Consider the following 15,916-nt stretch of genomic DNA (forward strand, 5'->3'; position numbering starts at 1 on the left):
TTTTAAGCGTACGTTCGAAAATTGTACTCGTTCGTTTGTCTTTTTTTATAGAACACAGAACCCAAAGTTAGATCTTTTATCTTGTTTTCGTTTCTTCTTCATTCTACTTCTTTCTTCTCTTTTTTTTTTAATTGGTTTTCTTTCCTCTTCTTTTCTTTTTTTTTTTTTCTACTTCTAAGGACGGTCGGAGCGTAACGCAAGATTCACAGACTACTTCTCCGTCTGTCATCTTTGGCGTGACGCAGCCAGGCAGTCATAAGCGACACACCTCCGTGATTCTATATACATCTGAGCATATGTAAGGACACTTTTCTAATATATATCATGTGCTATTATTTTTTTTTAATCTATTACAGTTAAGAAAAAAAAAGAAGGAAAGTAAGAAAGAAAAAAGGAAAAGAAAAGAAAAAGTTATTCAACTCGATTCGGGTTCAGACTTCAAAATTTTGAGTTTCCTGAGAGAGAGAGAGAGAGAGAGAGAGAGAGAGAGAGAGAGAGAGAGAGAGAGAGAGAGAGAGAGAGAGAGAGAGAGAGCAATAAACTACCTTAAAAACAGATAAAATATAAAAATGAAAAAAAAAGAAATATAGAAAATCTTGGAGAGTTGAGGAATTTACAATTTCACACACACAAATAAAATAAATAAATAAATAAAAAAAACATACGAGCAGGTTGGATGCACTGCTATTCTATGGACTACGAGGACACATACATAGGCACAATGACAAGATATTGACTCTTGGACCCTACCTATGTAGTGCTCCATCGCAATATTGCAAAAAAAAAAAAAACACAATATTGGGAAAAAAAGGAGAGAAAAAAAAGGAAAAATATTAATCCTGATGATACCAACGATGCACACTCACAAACAAACATCTGAACCAACAGCCCTCCTTACTACCAGCTCCTCCACACAGCGCACCGCAGCCAAAACAATCACAAACCCCTAACTACTTACACAACATGCATTACTTCAACACATTTAGCGGCGAGTTTCTGTGTTGGTACTCCCCGCTCTGCACCTGCACCCGCCCCCTCACCAGCTTCCCTCCCCTTCCCCAACCTCCTATCCAGCGTCCCTCACCAGCTACCACAACCACCCCCCCCTCACCCCCTCACCACCCCTCGTCCCCAGCCTGAGGTGACGGCCACCGGTGTAGAAAATAACTCATTAAACATTAAACTCTCGGGACGCTGCAAAATCGCATGAATTACCTGGAAGCACCGCCATTCGTCCACGATTGAACCACGTGTGTGTGTGTGTGTGTGTGTGTGTGTGTGTGCCGCCACCGCCATCTGGTAACGCTTGGTATAGGGACAGAGGGAGAAAGGTGAGGGTTAGTGAGGATCGGTGCTGGGAGTAAGGGACCAAGGGACGCGTGGAAGATAGGTGGACTGCGGCAAGGAACGTTGGGGAAGCTGTAGGGAGGAAAAAAAAAAAAAAAAAAGAACGAGAGGGAAATTGGTGCAGGGAGGACGGGTGAGCTAAGGGACGTATGGAAGGAAGGTGGAGGGGTCTGGGAAATAAGGGGACGTAGGTAGGATAGGTGGGGTGGGATAGAGGAGAGGGAGGGCAGGGAGTGTAGTGAGGGGTTGCGTGGACTGAGGGATCAGGGCTAGAGAGGAAGGTACAGCAGGTGGAGTGCAAAATGAGGGACGGCGTGAGGGATGGGGAAGGATTTTCTTTAATCTTACACCGGCAGGTAGAATATTTCAAAACATAATAAAAAATATAGTAAAATTACATCTTTTCTTTCTAAATCGCGTGATGTCTTGGAAGCGTTGCGTAACGTCGATTTGTGAGAGAGAGAGAGAGAGAGAGAGAGAGAGAGAGAGAGAGAGAGAGAGAGAGAGAGAGAGAGAGTGTGTGTGTGTGTGTGTGTGTGTGTGTGTGTGTGTGTGTGTGTGTGTGTGTGTGTGTGTGTGTGTGTGTGTGTGTGTGATATCTTAGTAACCTAAGCCAACCAACAGATGTTTTCAAGCAATATGAGTGAATGTGTGTGTGTGTGTGTGTGTGTGTGTGTGTGTGTGTGTGTGTGTGTGTGTGTGTGTGTGTGTGTGTGTGTGTGTGTGTGTGTGTGTGTGCATGGGCGCCAAGAAGTCGCCGCTGCAGGGGTCAACACGAGACTCCCGCCGTGATTAGCGTCCGCGAGGGCATTACGTTTTCTTTACGACACTCGTCTCTCACGCGCCAGCACCGCCATCGACTCGGGACGCCCACCTCGCCACCCAAACACACACACACGTTCACTCTTCCTGTCTGTCTGTCTGTCCGTCTGTCTTCCTCCTTCCCTACTAAACTGAATCTTGCTTCTTCGTCTCTTGAACTTCCACTAAAAATATAAAACACACGCCCTTTACCACATTCATCCTCGCTGTCTGTCTACCTCCTTCCCTATTACGCTGAATTTTTCTGTTTCCTCTCTTAAACTTCCACTGATTGTCTGTCACTGCCCATTATAATGAAACTTGCTTCTTCCTCCCTTGAGCTCATGATTTTTGTAATTATATTTGTTCTTTCCTTTATCCCTCTCTCTACATTTATTCCTCTTCGTAATTCTAATTTTCTCTTTCCTCAATGACTGTGACTCTTCACCCTAGTTGTACCCTCTGAACTTTACTATTTTCAACCTGTCCGCTTTTAATCATCACTTTTCTCCACCTTCATCCACCTTTCTCCTAACTTGATTTCTTTTCCACTTACTCTAAGGCTTATTTCTCCACGTTTCCTCCTCCAAACTGCATCCTCTCAACCTTTCTGTTTAAAACCTCTCCACTTTTCATATCACGTCCTCCCGCTGCCTCTTTATCGCACGTATCCGTTTTCTTTCACATTACCTCACTTCTCCGTTTTCCTCGCGCCTTACTATTGTTGCGTGTTTGCTTTCTTTCTGCACTTTTTTTTTTTTTTTTTTTTGTGTGTGTGTCTTCGTTCTAAGTCTTTACATTTAGTCTTGCTATTGTGTCGTCTTGTGCTGAATTCCACGGGTTTTAAGCACCACGCCAACAACTGAATAACTGGCACTAAGCTGGTGTCAATATTACGAGTACTAAGTCACCATTAATTCCAGCGTCTTCCTTATACACGACTCATAAAACCTTACATCCTTTGCATCTTTCCTCCGAGTAAAACAATTCATCTTCTTTTGTTTTTTCATTACTAAAATTTTCGAAGACCGTTCCTATATATTTGTCTCTCTCACGTTATTACATCTTTATTTTTCTTTTCCTCATGCCGAGACAATCATAATATTATTCCCCTCAATTTCCCCTCGTGACCCTGTGATCCAGAGAAAACTGGCGGCTGATGGAGTGGTTTCGTCAAAGGTCATTAAGGTTCAGATCCCACGGCCTGTAGTTTGTGCTCACTTCATCTTCCCTCTTGCGCCGGCGGTCGATACCTCGGGAACACCTGGGGCCGCAAGGGGAAGGAGGACGGGGTGTGGCATTACTGGTGTCATTCTCCCCAGGGCTTAAAGGATGTGCGCCGGGCTGAATGTAGAGGTAAAAAAAAAAAAAAAAAAAAAAAGTAGAAGAGAAAGTATATTAGGGAAGAAGGTGCAGGTATAAAAGGTAAAGGGAAGGGAACACCAGGAAATGTGGCAGGAAATTAAATGTAAAAAAGAATTGTATCGGAAAAAAAGATAGCAAAATAAATGGCATACAAAGAAGCACAAAAAGGCACAGAAAAGCACAAGGAGAGGCACAGGGAAAAAAGAAAAAAATTAAATGGGAAAAAAATACAAAGGAAGTATAACGCAAAGAAAAATATGGTATGGGAGAAATGGTATAGAAAATGCCATAATAATGATAATAAAAAAAATAAAAAAAATCACGGGAGGAAAACGACACACTGAAAAGACCACGGAAAAAATGTCACACGAAAATCTAACCTTACCTAACCTAACTTAACCTTACCTAACTTTACCTAACCTAACCCTAACTTACTCTAATCGATACCGTAACTTTCTCTCTCTCTCTCTCTCTCTCTCTCTCTCTCTCTCTCTCTCTCTCTCTCTCTCTCTCTCTCTCTCTCTCCTACGTGACATTTTTCCTAGTCCAACATATTTTCCAATAAGACAGAGTACCCGCCGTAGTTTGCATCCTCTCAGCGCGTGCCTCCTTACATAACCCATACAAGACGAGGAGACGGAGATGTGCGTTGTGGCATGTCTCGCCTCAGCCAAAGGTACACTTACCCATTATAGATTATCAGGCTTTTTAAGGATGCATGTCTTTCGTTTACAGTGTCATGCCCTCATCATTGCGAAAGAATGGACAATCATGTATTTTAGTGAACGATATTTGAGGGAGATAAGCTGCTATTGAGTGGTGCACGTTTTATGAAAGTGGTTATGTTGAGAGGTTCATAAAGCACAGGGCACCTAGCTTCTTGTACAAATGTATTAGCCTCTGCCCAGCGTAACTTCTGATAACTGTGTGGATCTGCTATACCCTTGTCATCATGTCTGTGCTGCGTCTGTTCTGGATCACCTCCGTTTTCTGCGTCTCTCCATGTTTAATATTATTCCAAGCTGCATTATTTCAAGCAGTTTAGATTAATTACCTTCGCATCTTGTGTGAACTATGGAAAATTACATGTATAAAGCTGGAGTGCGTCAAGGAAGTATAATATATATGACAAGAATGATGTTAATGATGGTTAACATCCTACCTGTCGCTTACCTTTGTACCAGTAACTGTAAATTTCAATCTTTTATGTAATTCGACGACTAAGACTGTACCTCATAGTCTTTCATTACAACAGAAGTGGTGATTCCACAGTGCAGACCTAGCCCAGCACCCTTCCTTCCTCCCTCTCACCTCCTCCTTATTTCCTTCCCTCCATCACTCATGCCCTCCATCACAACCCCTAACCGACTATTACATGGGGATAGAACGCAGCTGGGTGACGTTTGTTGAGTGGTAAGAAGAGGAATTCCCTGATAAGTCAACCTAGACGCAATAACTCACTCCCTTTCCTTGCTCCTCCCTTCACACAGTCATGAGTTATCCTTCACGCTTGGTTTATAAAGAATTTGTATCCTTGCGTTGTCCCATTATGTTATTTGCAGGGGACCTTTACACGCAGTCAAGTCTTGTTCTCCCGCACAAATGTTTCTGCTTGTAGTAATTATGCTAGAAATGATGTAATTCCACTGAAACAATTACAGAAAGCAATTTTTTTTTTTTTTTTTTTTTGTCTTCGTGGAAATTCTTACGTGTATTCTTGCGCGCAATTACACAACCTACCATAATAATAATTCCCTTGCGTGATTATAGGGGTGTTTAGTGTACGAGTTATAATCTTTCCTCCCCCTAATTATTCACAGTACGTAGAGCCATTTTCTAAATTTCCCCAACACACATTCAAAGCTCCTCTTAATTCTCATACATGACTCAGTTTTGTGCAGGCGTGGAATGACGTATATCATGGCACTCTGCTAAATACGTTTCTGAAGTACAAGCAGGTTTTCCAGCTTCATAACTCGCATGCACCAACCACTCATTAACTTACTCCGTGAAAGTTTAGGGAAGTCAGGAAGGGAGGGTGACAAGAACAACAACAGAGGAGGAGGAGGAGGAGGAGGAGGAGGAGGAGGAGGAGGAGGAGGAGGAGGAGGAGGAGGAGGAGGAGAAGGAGAAGGAGAAGGAGAAGGAGAAGGAGAAGGAGAAGGAGGAGAAGGGGAAGGAGGAACAACAACAACAACGATGGGCCTTGTCAAGTGTCACGCCGCCTTCATACACTTTGCCGCAAGTCTTCCCCAACACACACACACACACACACACACACACACACACACACACACACGACAGCAGCCGTCAACAACAACTGGGTCCATACCGGAGGAGTTGTGCGGGTCCCGGCTTGTCCTGTCTGGCTGCTGCTGTGGCGCGCGTGACTCAAGTTCCCCTTTACCGTCAGTTCTCACGCACGCCGCCACTCACGCACCGCGGCAGGGTACCCAAGGACTTCCTCGCCCTAAACACCACCACTACCACTACCACTACCACCACTACCACCGCCACCACACGCATGTTGCAATTTTGCTCTACCATCATCACTACACGCACCGCCACTATGTACTGCGCAGTTTTCGCTGATCTACATTACTTTTTACAGGCTACCTTTGAGTTAAAAATAATGATAATAATAATAATAATAATAATAATAATAATAATAATAATAATAATAAATACAATAAAAAAGAGATAGATATAAATACTAGTGGTTCTATTTCTAGACTTAAGGTTTGCATCGTCATTATCAATAGTGCTATCATCGTAGTTTTTTTTTTTTTTACTATTTTTATTGTTTGCATCGTCATTATCAATAGTGCTATCATCGTAGTTTTTTTTTTTTACTATTTTTATTAAGAAAAGCTTCCTTATTTCGCTGGTAACCTCATCTTTTACACCGAGAACTTTATTTATACTGTCATTATGATCATCGTTACCATCACCATCATCACTGTCATAATTACCAACGGTAGCTTTATTCTCTATGGTACAAAGCATACTAAGCTTTTTTTTTTTTTGAGCTTGCTTTTGTCTCCGTCACCCATCACTATCACCACTATCACCACTACCCACCAACAATCTCTGTGGACAAAGGAGCTGGCTGCCATCACCACCCTAGTCATCAACGGGCTTGTTTGTGCGTAGCTACTAAATACCTTATCATCACTTGTAACTTTGCTGTTGTACATTTATACTCAGAATAAGTAATAAGCACTACAATATCAATGGGATGAGGACACCACCACCATCACCACCATCACCAAGCCGTAACCTTAGCTCTCCCCCCCTTTCTCTCTCTCTCTCTCTCTCTCTCTCTCTCTCTCTCTCTCTCTCTCTCTCTCTCTCTCCCTAGCACCAAATATCCCGAAGATTTTCCCAATTGTAGGAAAACGCATCATTTGGAAGTAAATCTGATCACCAACACACAAAAGTCCATGCACTATTCACAAAATCCTTCCTAATGTACCGCAAACCATCCTTTTTTTGCCACGGAACATCGCCATTCTTATATATTGTTCTTTTCCCGATGCGATTCTGGAGCGCGCGTGTCTAAGAGAAGAAGAGAAGGAAAAGTGCGGCTGTTTGGGATTGGTGACTGGAATTTTTTGAAGGCTAAGAGATGTTTAGGGAAATATATAATGATGTATGTAGCATTTCTAGTCCTCTTCCTCCTCTTCCTCCTTTTGCGGCAGTTCGGAATTGGTAACAGGAATTTTTAAGGTTGTATGATGTGGTTTAAAGGAAAATATATGATGTATGTAGCATTTCTAGTCCTCTTCCTTCTCCTCCTCCTCCTGTACCCCTCCAAGAAGACGCGCCACAAACGACAAAACTGCGTGGTTTATGGAGCAGCCAATTTCCACAAAGCCGACATCAGTTGGAGCTTAAAGATTATACACATAAGACGCTGAATGGGAAATTAAAGTATCATTTCGGAGATTTATGGCATGAAGTAAAGATAAGTGGAGATGGACGAGCACCACCACCACCACCACCAGCACCACCACCAGCACCACCAGCAATACGGGAGGGAGAGGGAGACGGGAGAGGGAATAGGAAGAGGACGAAAAAAATAAATAAATAAGGAAATCATGGAACGTACACAGGTCATCCAAGCGTGTAGCAAACCAACATAACAAGCACTGCAACATTTCCGTGCAAGATTTATCCACACGAGAACTAAGAGAGAGAGAGAGATTAAATGGAATGAAAAGTAAAGGGAAAAATGTCTTTCTGATACTATTCCTTTGTCTGTCTGCCTGTCTGTCTGTCTCCCTTACTCGACTTAACTAACTGCCTTGCTTTCCTCTTAGTCACGCTATCTCGGAGAAGACAGGTAGAAAGACAGACTCAGAGGCAGAATAGCAGACAGACAGACAGACAGAATGGCAGACAGACAGACAGATAGACAGGTAATTACACAGTTTAAAGAAAGACAAAAAAGACTTGACAGAGACAAATTATACTGTTAAAAAGAAACAGATAAAAAAAAGACAGGGCAGACAGACAGACAGACAGAAACAGTTCTAACAGACAAACTGCAGGACTGAATCAGTTAAAAGACAGCCAAACAAGTAAGCAGACAGTGAGGTACGAAAACAACACGAAGAACAGCTGAAACACATGAGGGAGTAAGTAGTACAAGGAGGAGGAGGAGGAGGACAGGTTGGAGAGAGTGTGGCTGGTCAAGGAGGAGGAGGAAGGAGGAGGAGACGGCGGCTATGGTGCGTATCTATAAATAAGGGCGCGAGGAAAGGGACGTGGGTACACCAGAGTTCAATTTCCCTCTACAAAGTTATTACGTGGCAGGAGGAGGAGGAGGAAGATGAGGAGGAGGAGGAGGAGGACGGGACTGAGTGGACGGGATCTTTAGATGGACTGGAAATGGAAGGAGGAGAGTGAAGAGGAGGAAGTAGGGGAGGAGGACAGGAACTAGAGGATGAGTTAAGGTACAGTGAAGGTGAATGGATGAGAAAGACGATGAGCAGAACGAAGAGGAGGAGTAGGAGGAGGAAGAGGAGGAGGAGGGAACAGAAACACAAAAAGCAAATTTCAGACTTCGATTTAGAATGAATGAACGTGGATGACAAGGAAAGACAACAACTAAAGCAAGGAGGAGGAGGAAGGCGAGGGAGAGGGTAAGACATATCACATAAATTTACATACATATTCAGATCATTCATGCGCTTATTCTGTCTTCGGTGGAATCGCAGCTAAACTGATTATGCAATTGTTGTCAACTCCTCATTCTGTACGCGGCAATACCTTTCAAGGGGAAGGGTGACTGTCAGCACGCTAACTGTACTGGAGGGAGGGATGCCAGGACACCTCGAATATTGCGTGCCATGATTTCCTCTACCCGATAAGTCTTTCTGTAACATTAACTAATATTTCTCCACTACCTTAGAATTAATGGAATTTTCCCTCTTTCCTGATAACTTGAAAGAAGTTTAACATTTCTTCATTTACATATTAATTTGTTCTTTAACTCTTACCGTATCACATGTCCCTGTACAGTAAGGTGTGTGACGCATCGGTACAGCGGAAATTGAAGGTGGTCGAGCCCAACGGTCTAACTTATCTAGGTCTGACTCCTGGTCCAAGCAAGTACGACACTGACACCTCAGTTTCCAAAGTTGATCAGCGAATGTATACTTTGGGGAGTGTATAGGCGAGTTGAGTGCACCATAATTATGTTTCCAAGGCCTTACACAATACTGAGCCAGATACAGTCGTGGTCACAAGTGAATAAATAACATCCACTTACTTCCACTGTTTCGTGTTCTCCCTCCAAGTCCTACGACCTTATACACCCCTTAAAGGACATGACAAGTGATAGATTTGAGTTGATCGGAGGACTTAAGATTAAAAGATGCTCAACACAATGCAAGTGAGTATGGTACACACATGATACAGTGGCTCTGTGCCCCAGATCCAAGGCGCCCACGGGACACACCTGAGGGTATGCCTTAGTCGTTAATCATGCTCGGCTGTACCTCCAGGGTGGTTATTCCATTTAATTACAGCGTAGTTTCCTTTCTTAACCCGGCTGGCAAGCGTTGTGAGGCAGTGCAGGTGTTGCGTGATGAGGTGAGGCACGGCCAGTGTTGACTCATGTACCTACGGCAGACCCGGGTATATAGCGTGCTGCTTTAGGCATGAAGGGCGTGTAGCTTGCTAGGGTTTATGGTGCAATGGAATTAAATTGTACCAACCCAAACAGCAAAGGTCATCCATCCCCGCTTGGGTTACGGGAGAAGGCCTCCCCTCGCCCCAATGACACTCTGTGGAGTCTGGAACACACAACCTTTAGGGCGGAGGCAGCGGCCTGTATCACTGCGCCATCCAGCCTCACAAACAAGACTTTATGTATATGGCGCTCAGAGATAGCCCGCGCGTACCGGTATACAGGAGGCCTCTGTGTGCTCCTTCTGACCCGAGGCAACATACTGAACACCACGCTAACCTGACGTAGCACGTAGATAGTAGACGTAAACCAGTCGACTGTGCGAGGGGATCTGGAATTGAGGGTCTCTGCGGGAGGGACCCCCAGGCCCTGCCGCCTCCCTGGAGACGGAGGGAATTTAATTAAACCTACACCTATCCACCTTTAAGCCTCACTTTGTATCTTTATATCAGTGATTTTATTATTATCGGTAAAATTGCGTATTTGCATACACGAATGCGCATTCACGCCTTGCCTCACCGCTTTCCCTTTGTGTTTTAATAACTGAATTAATTTCCTAAGCCGTCGAGGACAATGTACTTTTCTTCTCTCTCTCTCTCTCTCTCATCTTCACGAATAAAGGAAGCAGGACAAGGCTTGCACGGCAGGTCTGAGGGCACAGGGCGGACAGGCAGACAAAGACGGATAGACAGAAAGATAGACACAAACAGACAGACAGATATATAAACAGACAGACAGAAAGTAAATAGAAATATGAATAAATTAATATATGGAGAGAGAAAGATAAACCGAGAAACAAAGAAAGAAAGAAGACAAAGAGAGAAAATGAGTAAATGCCATAACACAGAAATAAAAGAGAAAGGAATGTATAGGAATCTTCCACGGTATATTTTGACCTTGAATTAAAAAAATACAACAACAACAGTCACGGTAGCCAAAGGTCGGCATTACACTGGCTTAACTTTTGCCCTTTCCTACTTCCCAATAAAAAGATAAATAAATAAAGCGACACTCCCTGTGACTGGTGTGGCTGACAGCTCGCGCCCCGACGCCGCCGCCACCACCACCACCACTACCGCCGCCAGCCATCAACATTCCCAGCACGTTACGCCACCATAGACTTTTCTCGTCCTCCCAATAAATGTATCACTGTGTTTTGCCTCAAGATGTGACGGCGAAGTGAAGAATGTAGTGATACTCATAAATGTTAGTATTATATTTTCTTATTCGTCTGATCAATTACTAGTAGTTATTTTCTTATTCTTGTTAAGATAGTGACATGAATTATAAACATCACGTGACAAACTGTGGAATATGATGTGGTGTAATTCGAAACCGGCATAATTATTATTATTTTCTTTTTTGTCTTACCAGTTACTAGAAGTCGATCTTTTTGTTTTCTAGAAATGTGACAAATTATAAGCATCTCGCTAAGACGAACAGAAGAATGCGATGTAGTGCTACTCAAACATTTTTTTTTTTTTTATCTCTTATTGTCTGACCAATTGCCAGTAGACTTTAATCTGCATATGTCACAAGAATCATGGGCATCACGTAATGAGTTGAATGAAGAATATAATATAGTGCTGCTCGTAAACATTATTTTTTCTTTCTTTTTATGTTCGTCTTACCAATTACGAGTAAGTAGTTTTGCTTTATTTCCTTTTCTTTCTTTCTTTCTGAACATGACAGAGTTTATAAGCATCAAGTGACGCACTGAAGAAAGCGATGTAGTGATATTCATAACACTTACTAATATTTCTTTTTCTTTGTTCAATGACTAATTTTGTTTCATTGAGTTTCCCTACCTCCACCTTTCTAGCTCATTTTCATCCTCGCTAATGTCTGATGATGACTCTGAGGCGCCAGGCTGATAGGGAGATGTGATTGTGATGATGAAGGTATTGGTGATGATAATGACGATGGAACAAGACAATAAAAAGAAAAAAAATCTGAGAAAACAACAAAGAAGCAATGTAGAACAAAAAAGAGGAGGAGGAAACTAAAAAGAACGAAAGAGCGGCGCAATACTTACAGGCTCGTGCATAAAGCGATTACCTGTGTTAGTAAAAGCGTCCCTCTGGTCCTCATTGTTTGTGAGGAAGTAAGAAACGTGATAGAAAATGTTGTACAAGAAAAACGCTGAGGAGAAATAGGACGGGGGAGGAAGAACAGCGTACATTAATCTCTCGGAAATACATTGTTTGTGTGAGAACAATAGCAATTAATACATTTGCTTCACGCTGTTAATCGCCACTCCAGTTATTACCAATATCCCCGAACGTGCTGCGAGTACTTGCTATTCTCGTGCAGCTTTACCGAGGAACAGCATGAGGGTTAAGGCGACCCAATCCCTTAAAATGAATTCAATACCGCACACAGTTATTTCAGCAATGTTTCACTGGAGGTCACCGGGTGTGTGTACTTCCTCCTAGCCTCCCTCTCCATCTTTCTCTCCCTCTTTCTCTCTCTCTCTGTGATTTATTGAGGAAACAGATATATGATGTGAAACTCTCCCTCCTTCCGTCCCATCCCTGATAGAAATTATATACAGTGGAGACAAAATGTACCCCTGTCTGCCACCACGTTCTCCTCGTTCTCATATTCTATTCCCCGTCCCTCCCTCCCTCCCTCCCTCCCTCCCTCCAACACAGTCCTGATTTATAGAGGAATATAATTATATAATGTGTAACTCACTTTCCTTCTCTCTCCCTTTCTCCCTCCCAGACATAATTTATATGGAGAAGACAATAGACATGAAATGCAACTTTTCAGTTCTTTCTATCATCCCTTTACTAATAGAGACGAAACAACGATAAATCATAACTCGGGAAACACACACACACACACACACACACACTCACACACACGCACACCTCTTTCTCTCCATCCCTCCAAGGAAAGAAAAGATGTTGAGCTTCCATTTTCTCCAACGCTATAAAACTCCCTCCTTGTAAGCCTCATCCGGATCCCAGCTCTGTCAGACACCCTGCACCTTGAGGTCAGACAAAGATTTTCCCTTTCTGACAAGCCCTCAGATCTCTTCTTGTAACCTTGGGGTAATAGTGGTGTTGAATATAGACTACGCTGTATAACTCTGTACTTTTTGGTAGTGATTTTTATTTGTTTAACCCTATGAATCCGGTGGTTGTCTTGTACTCTTATCTAAGCTGACATTACGTTTTCACTAGTTTCATGGGTGCCGTCTTGAAATTAATGAACTGTGTGCTGCGTACAGTAAAATTCTCTATCTGAAAGTATCTAGTTTTGTATATTCCAAGTTGGAATAGAATGATTTGATATGTTTCAAGAAGCGACCCATAATTTCAGGCTTAAGAGCTTAGCCAAGGCCACAAAGAACTGGAGGAAAAATGCTTAACTTGCTGTTCTTAAAAGTCAAATATATAATATATATATATATATATATATATATATATATATATATATATATATATATATATATATATATATATATATATATATATATATATAGGAAAACAAGTTGGGTAATCTAATTAATACTTAGTCTTTTGTAATACTTGAAGTCAGAGGAAGGAGAAAAAAGATAAACCCAAAATATCAAATAGTATAAAAAAAATAAAAATAAAATAAAATAAAAAGTTGGCCAGTTTGAAGTGTCTCAAACAGATCGATCTAGTCAGAGGAACGAGAAGAAACAGAACCAGATTTAGATTTCCAGAGTGAAGGTGAAGAAACTTTATGGCCAATTAATTATGTTGTTTAAGCCGTATGAAGCCTCTATTCTCTGCGCTCCCCTCGAAATTTCGCAAATACAGCTTAATCATCACATTAGCGACGATAATTAACTGCATAACAACGAATTTCTTACGATAGACAGTGACACAGAAACCCGTAATTATCAATACACACCAACTACCACGTAATGAATAGTGAACGTATTGGTGAGGCTTCTTTTTGATGAGGTTGGTCTGGTGGTGTGCTCAGCAACATGGCGGTGATGATGATGGGTGGCCTTTAGTATTTCCCTCAACAATCGTTAACGTATGTAAGTCTTTGTGTGACTGTTATGGTAGTACGTGGCATAGCACCAAAGTTAGAAGGAAAAACAAAAAGGCCCATTGAGGTGCTAGTCCCTAAACAGAATAAGAAACAATTGTAAAAAATCTAAGGATAAGTGTTACTACTACTACTACTGTTAATACTACTACTACTACTACTACAATATGCGTTACGTACACATACACACAAGAAAAGTCAATCCACGTGTATCCTCTCTCTCTCTCTCTCTCTCTCTCCGAAACTAATAAAACTGTCCTGACATCACAATATCAACTTTTCCCTCCCCCCGGAAGAATTGACCTCTCCCAGGGGCGTCTATTCAGCACCTTAATGACGACTGCTTCTTTTCCCAACGCCACCTTTGCCGAGACCTTCCACGAACTCTGTGTGTGTGTGTGTGTGTGTGTGAAAGCAGCTTTGTTTCCGTATGATTCTCTCTCTCTCTCTCTCTCTCTCTCTCTCTCTCTCTCTCTCTCTCTCTCTCTCTCTCTCTCTCTCTCTCTTACTTTGACATAGCTTGTTTAACAGTCAGTGCATTCAACCATTTCCTATTTAGACAAACAATAGAGAGAGAGAGAGAGAGAGAGAGAGAGAGAGAGAGAGAGAGAGAGAGAGAGAGAGAGAGAGAGACAGCCAAGCATCACAGTGCAGCATCACACATCACACACGCAGCGTCAGTCCTCCACCGACCACCAGCTCGAGGTGATGTCTCCTCTGTACAACGCTCCACACAACTCCACTGGGAACTCACCTCCTGCAGGCGTCTTCTTTCGGGGGGGGCGCCAGTCACCAGTGAGATGATAATGACGCGCGACCCTCCTTTGCAAAGTTTTTTTTTACCTTTCTCTCTCTTTCACCCTTTTTAATAACTGTTTAGAGGAATACTTGTGCACTTTCCCTCTGACTACACACAAAAGGAAATAAACACCTCCACCTTGGCACTACTACACCCCACGCGCGTCCTTGTGTCTCCACCAGCAAGCGCGTCTTTTCGGGTCTTTAATAAATAATGCCCTCCACTGAGTCAGCCAGGAGTCGTGAGTGAAGCGACTGCGTGAACCACCAGTACTCCACTCCCCATCACTGTTCACAGACCACTGAGCTATCCACAAGTTGGAATAGCATGGCGATTCCTTCTGATGAGCTCATGCGCAGGTTTCGAATACAAGTGCCACGTCGTGAAGCCTTTCAATGTTCCAACGTGTAAAACTTGCCTGAGTACCACCTGCGTGATCCTTGGCCATTTTTCGAAGGTGAAAACAAGTGTTAAAGGGCAGGCACTGTGCGTCAGATCACAAGCATAGGGAAGAATACAATGTTTATGGAGAATTGTGAGAGCATGTGGCACCACTGCTATTTCCGCCATCTTTATTGATTTGTCCATGAAGAGCGCGTAAGTTGGACTGCCTTTAAAATCGACTCCAGGCTTGTTTACTTATCTCCATTACCTCCTCATGGCTCCTTCTTTCCCTCTGTTTTCTCCCTGTCATCGTGTATTTTCCACGATGCCTGCCTGATGCCCCACGCGCGCAGCCTCGGAAGCAGGCGGAAAAGGGGCCAGGGAAGACAAAGGTGCGGGCCGTGGTGAAGAGGCCTCGTGCCACCACCCAGCAGGGCGCGCCTCGACGCCGCCACTCGCACGCTCCATTCACAAAAACGTTCTTTTATTTGTAGACGGCCTTAGAACGATTTGCCTGATTTGCAATAGAATTAGATTGCTTTCGAAGCTCTTTGTTGAAACGAACCGAGACTTTACTTAAGCATATAAACCTGTTTCGAACCCTCTGTTATCCGAACAGCCTGATCGTCTTCATAACAATTATCATGATAAACTTTAACTCTAGCGTATTTGTCGTGAAGCGAACCACCTGGCACAAACAGACAAGGCGAAGCAATGAGGTGGTGTGTTGAAGTGCAGGTGGAGACGCATGCTCTACGATGTGGTGCATGGCACTTGTGCTCATCTCTGATGCCTCAGCCTTAACCATCGACGAGATATCATTTCTAACTTTTTTTTTTCTCTCTCTCTCATTTTACGAGCCAAAACCTTCATTTCACAGCTTTAGAGTCAGCCTATTATCAGAATCTGGATGCGGTCTATTCGACACGCGGTGAAAAGAGAAAAGCACGCACTGCATCAAGATACATGCACATATGGCACTGAAG

General features: G+C 42.9%; 1 protein-coding gene across 1 annotated transcript in view; it reads right to left on the minus strand.

Moving 5' to 3' along the window:
- LOC135106812 (pseudouridylate synthase 1 homolog) overlaps nucleotides 1-15,916 on the minus strand; it is a 129,388-nt gene that overhangs the window by 77,920 nt on the left and 35,552 nt on the right. The window lies entirely within an intron of this gene.

The sequence above is a fragment of the Scylla paramamosain genome, chromosome 14 (genome assembly GCF_035594125.1).
Source record: "Scylla paramamosain isolate STU-SP2022 chromosome 14, ASM3559412v1, whole genome shotgun sequence".
Taxonomy (NCBI): domain Eukaryota; kingdom Metazoa; phylum Arthropoda; class Malacostraca; order Decapoda; family Portunidae; genus Scylla; species Scylla paramamosain.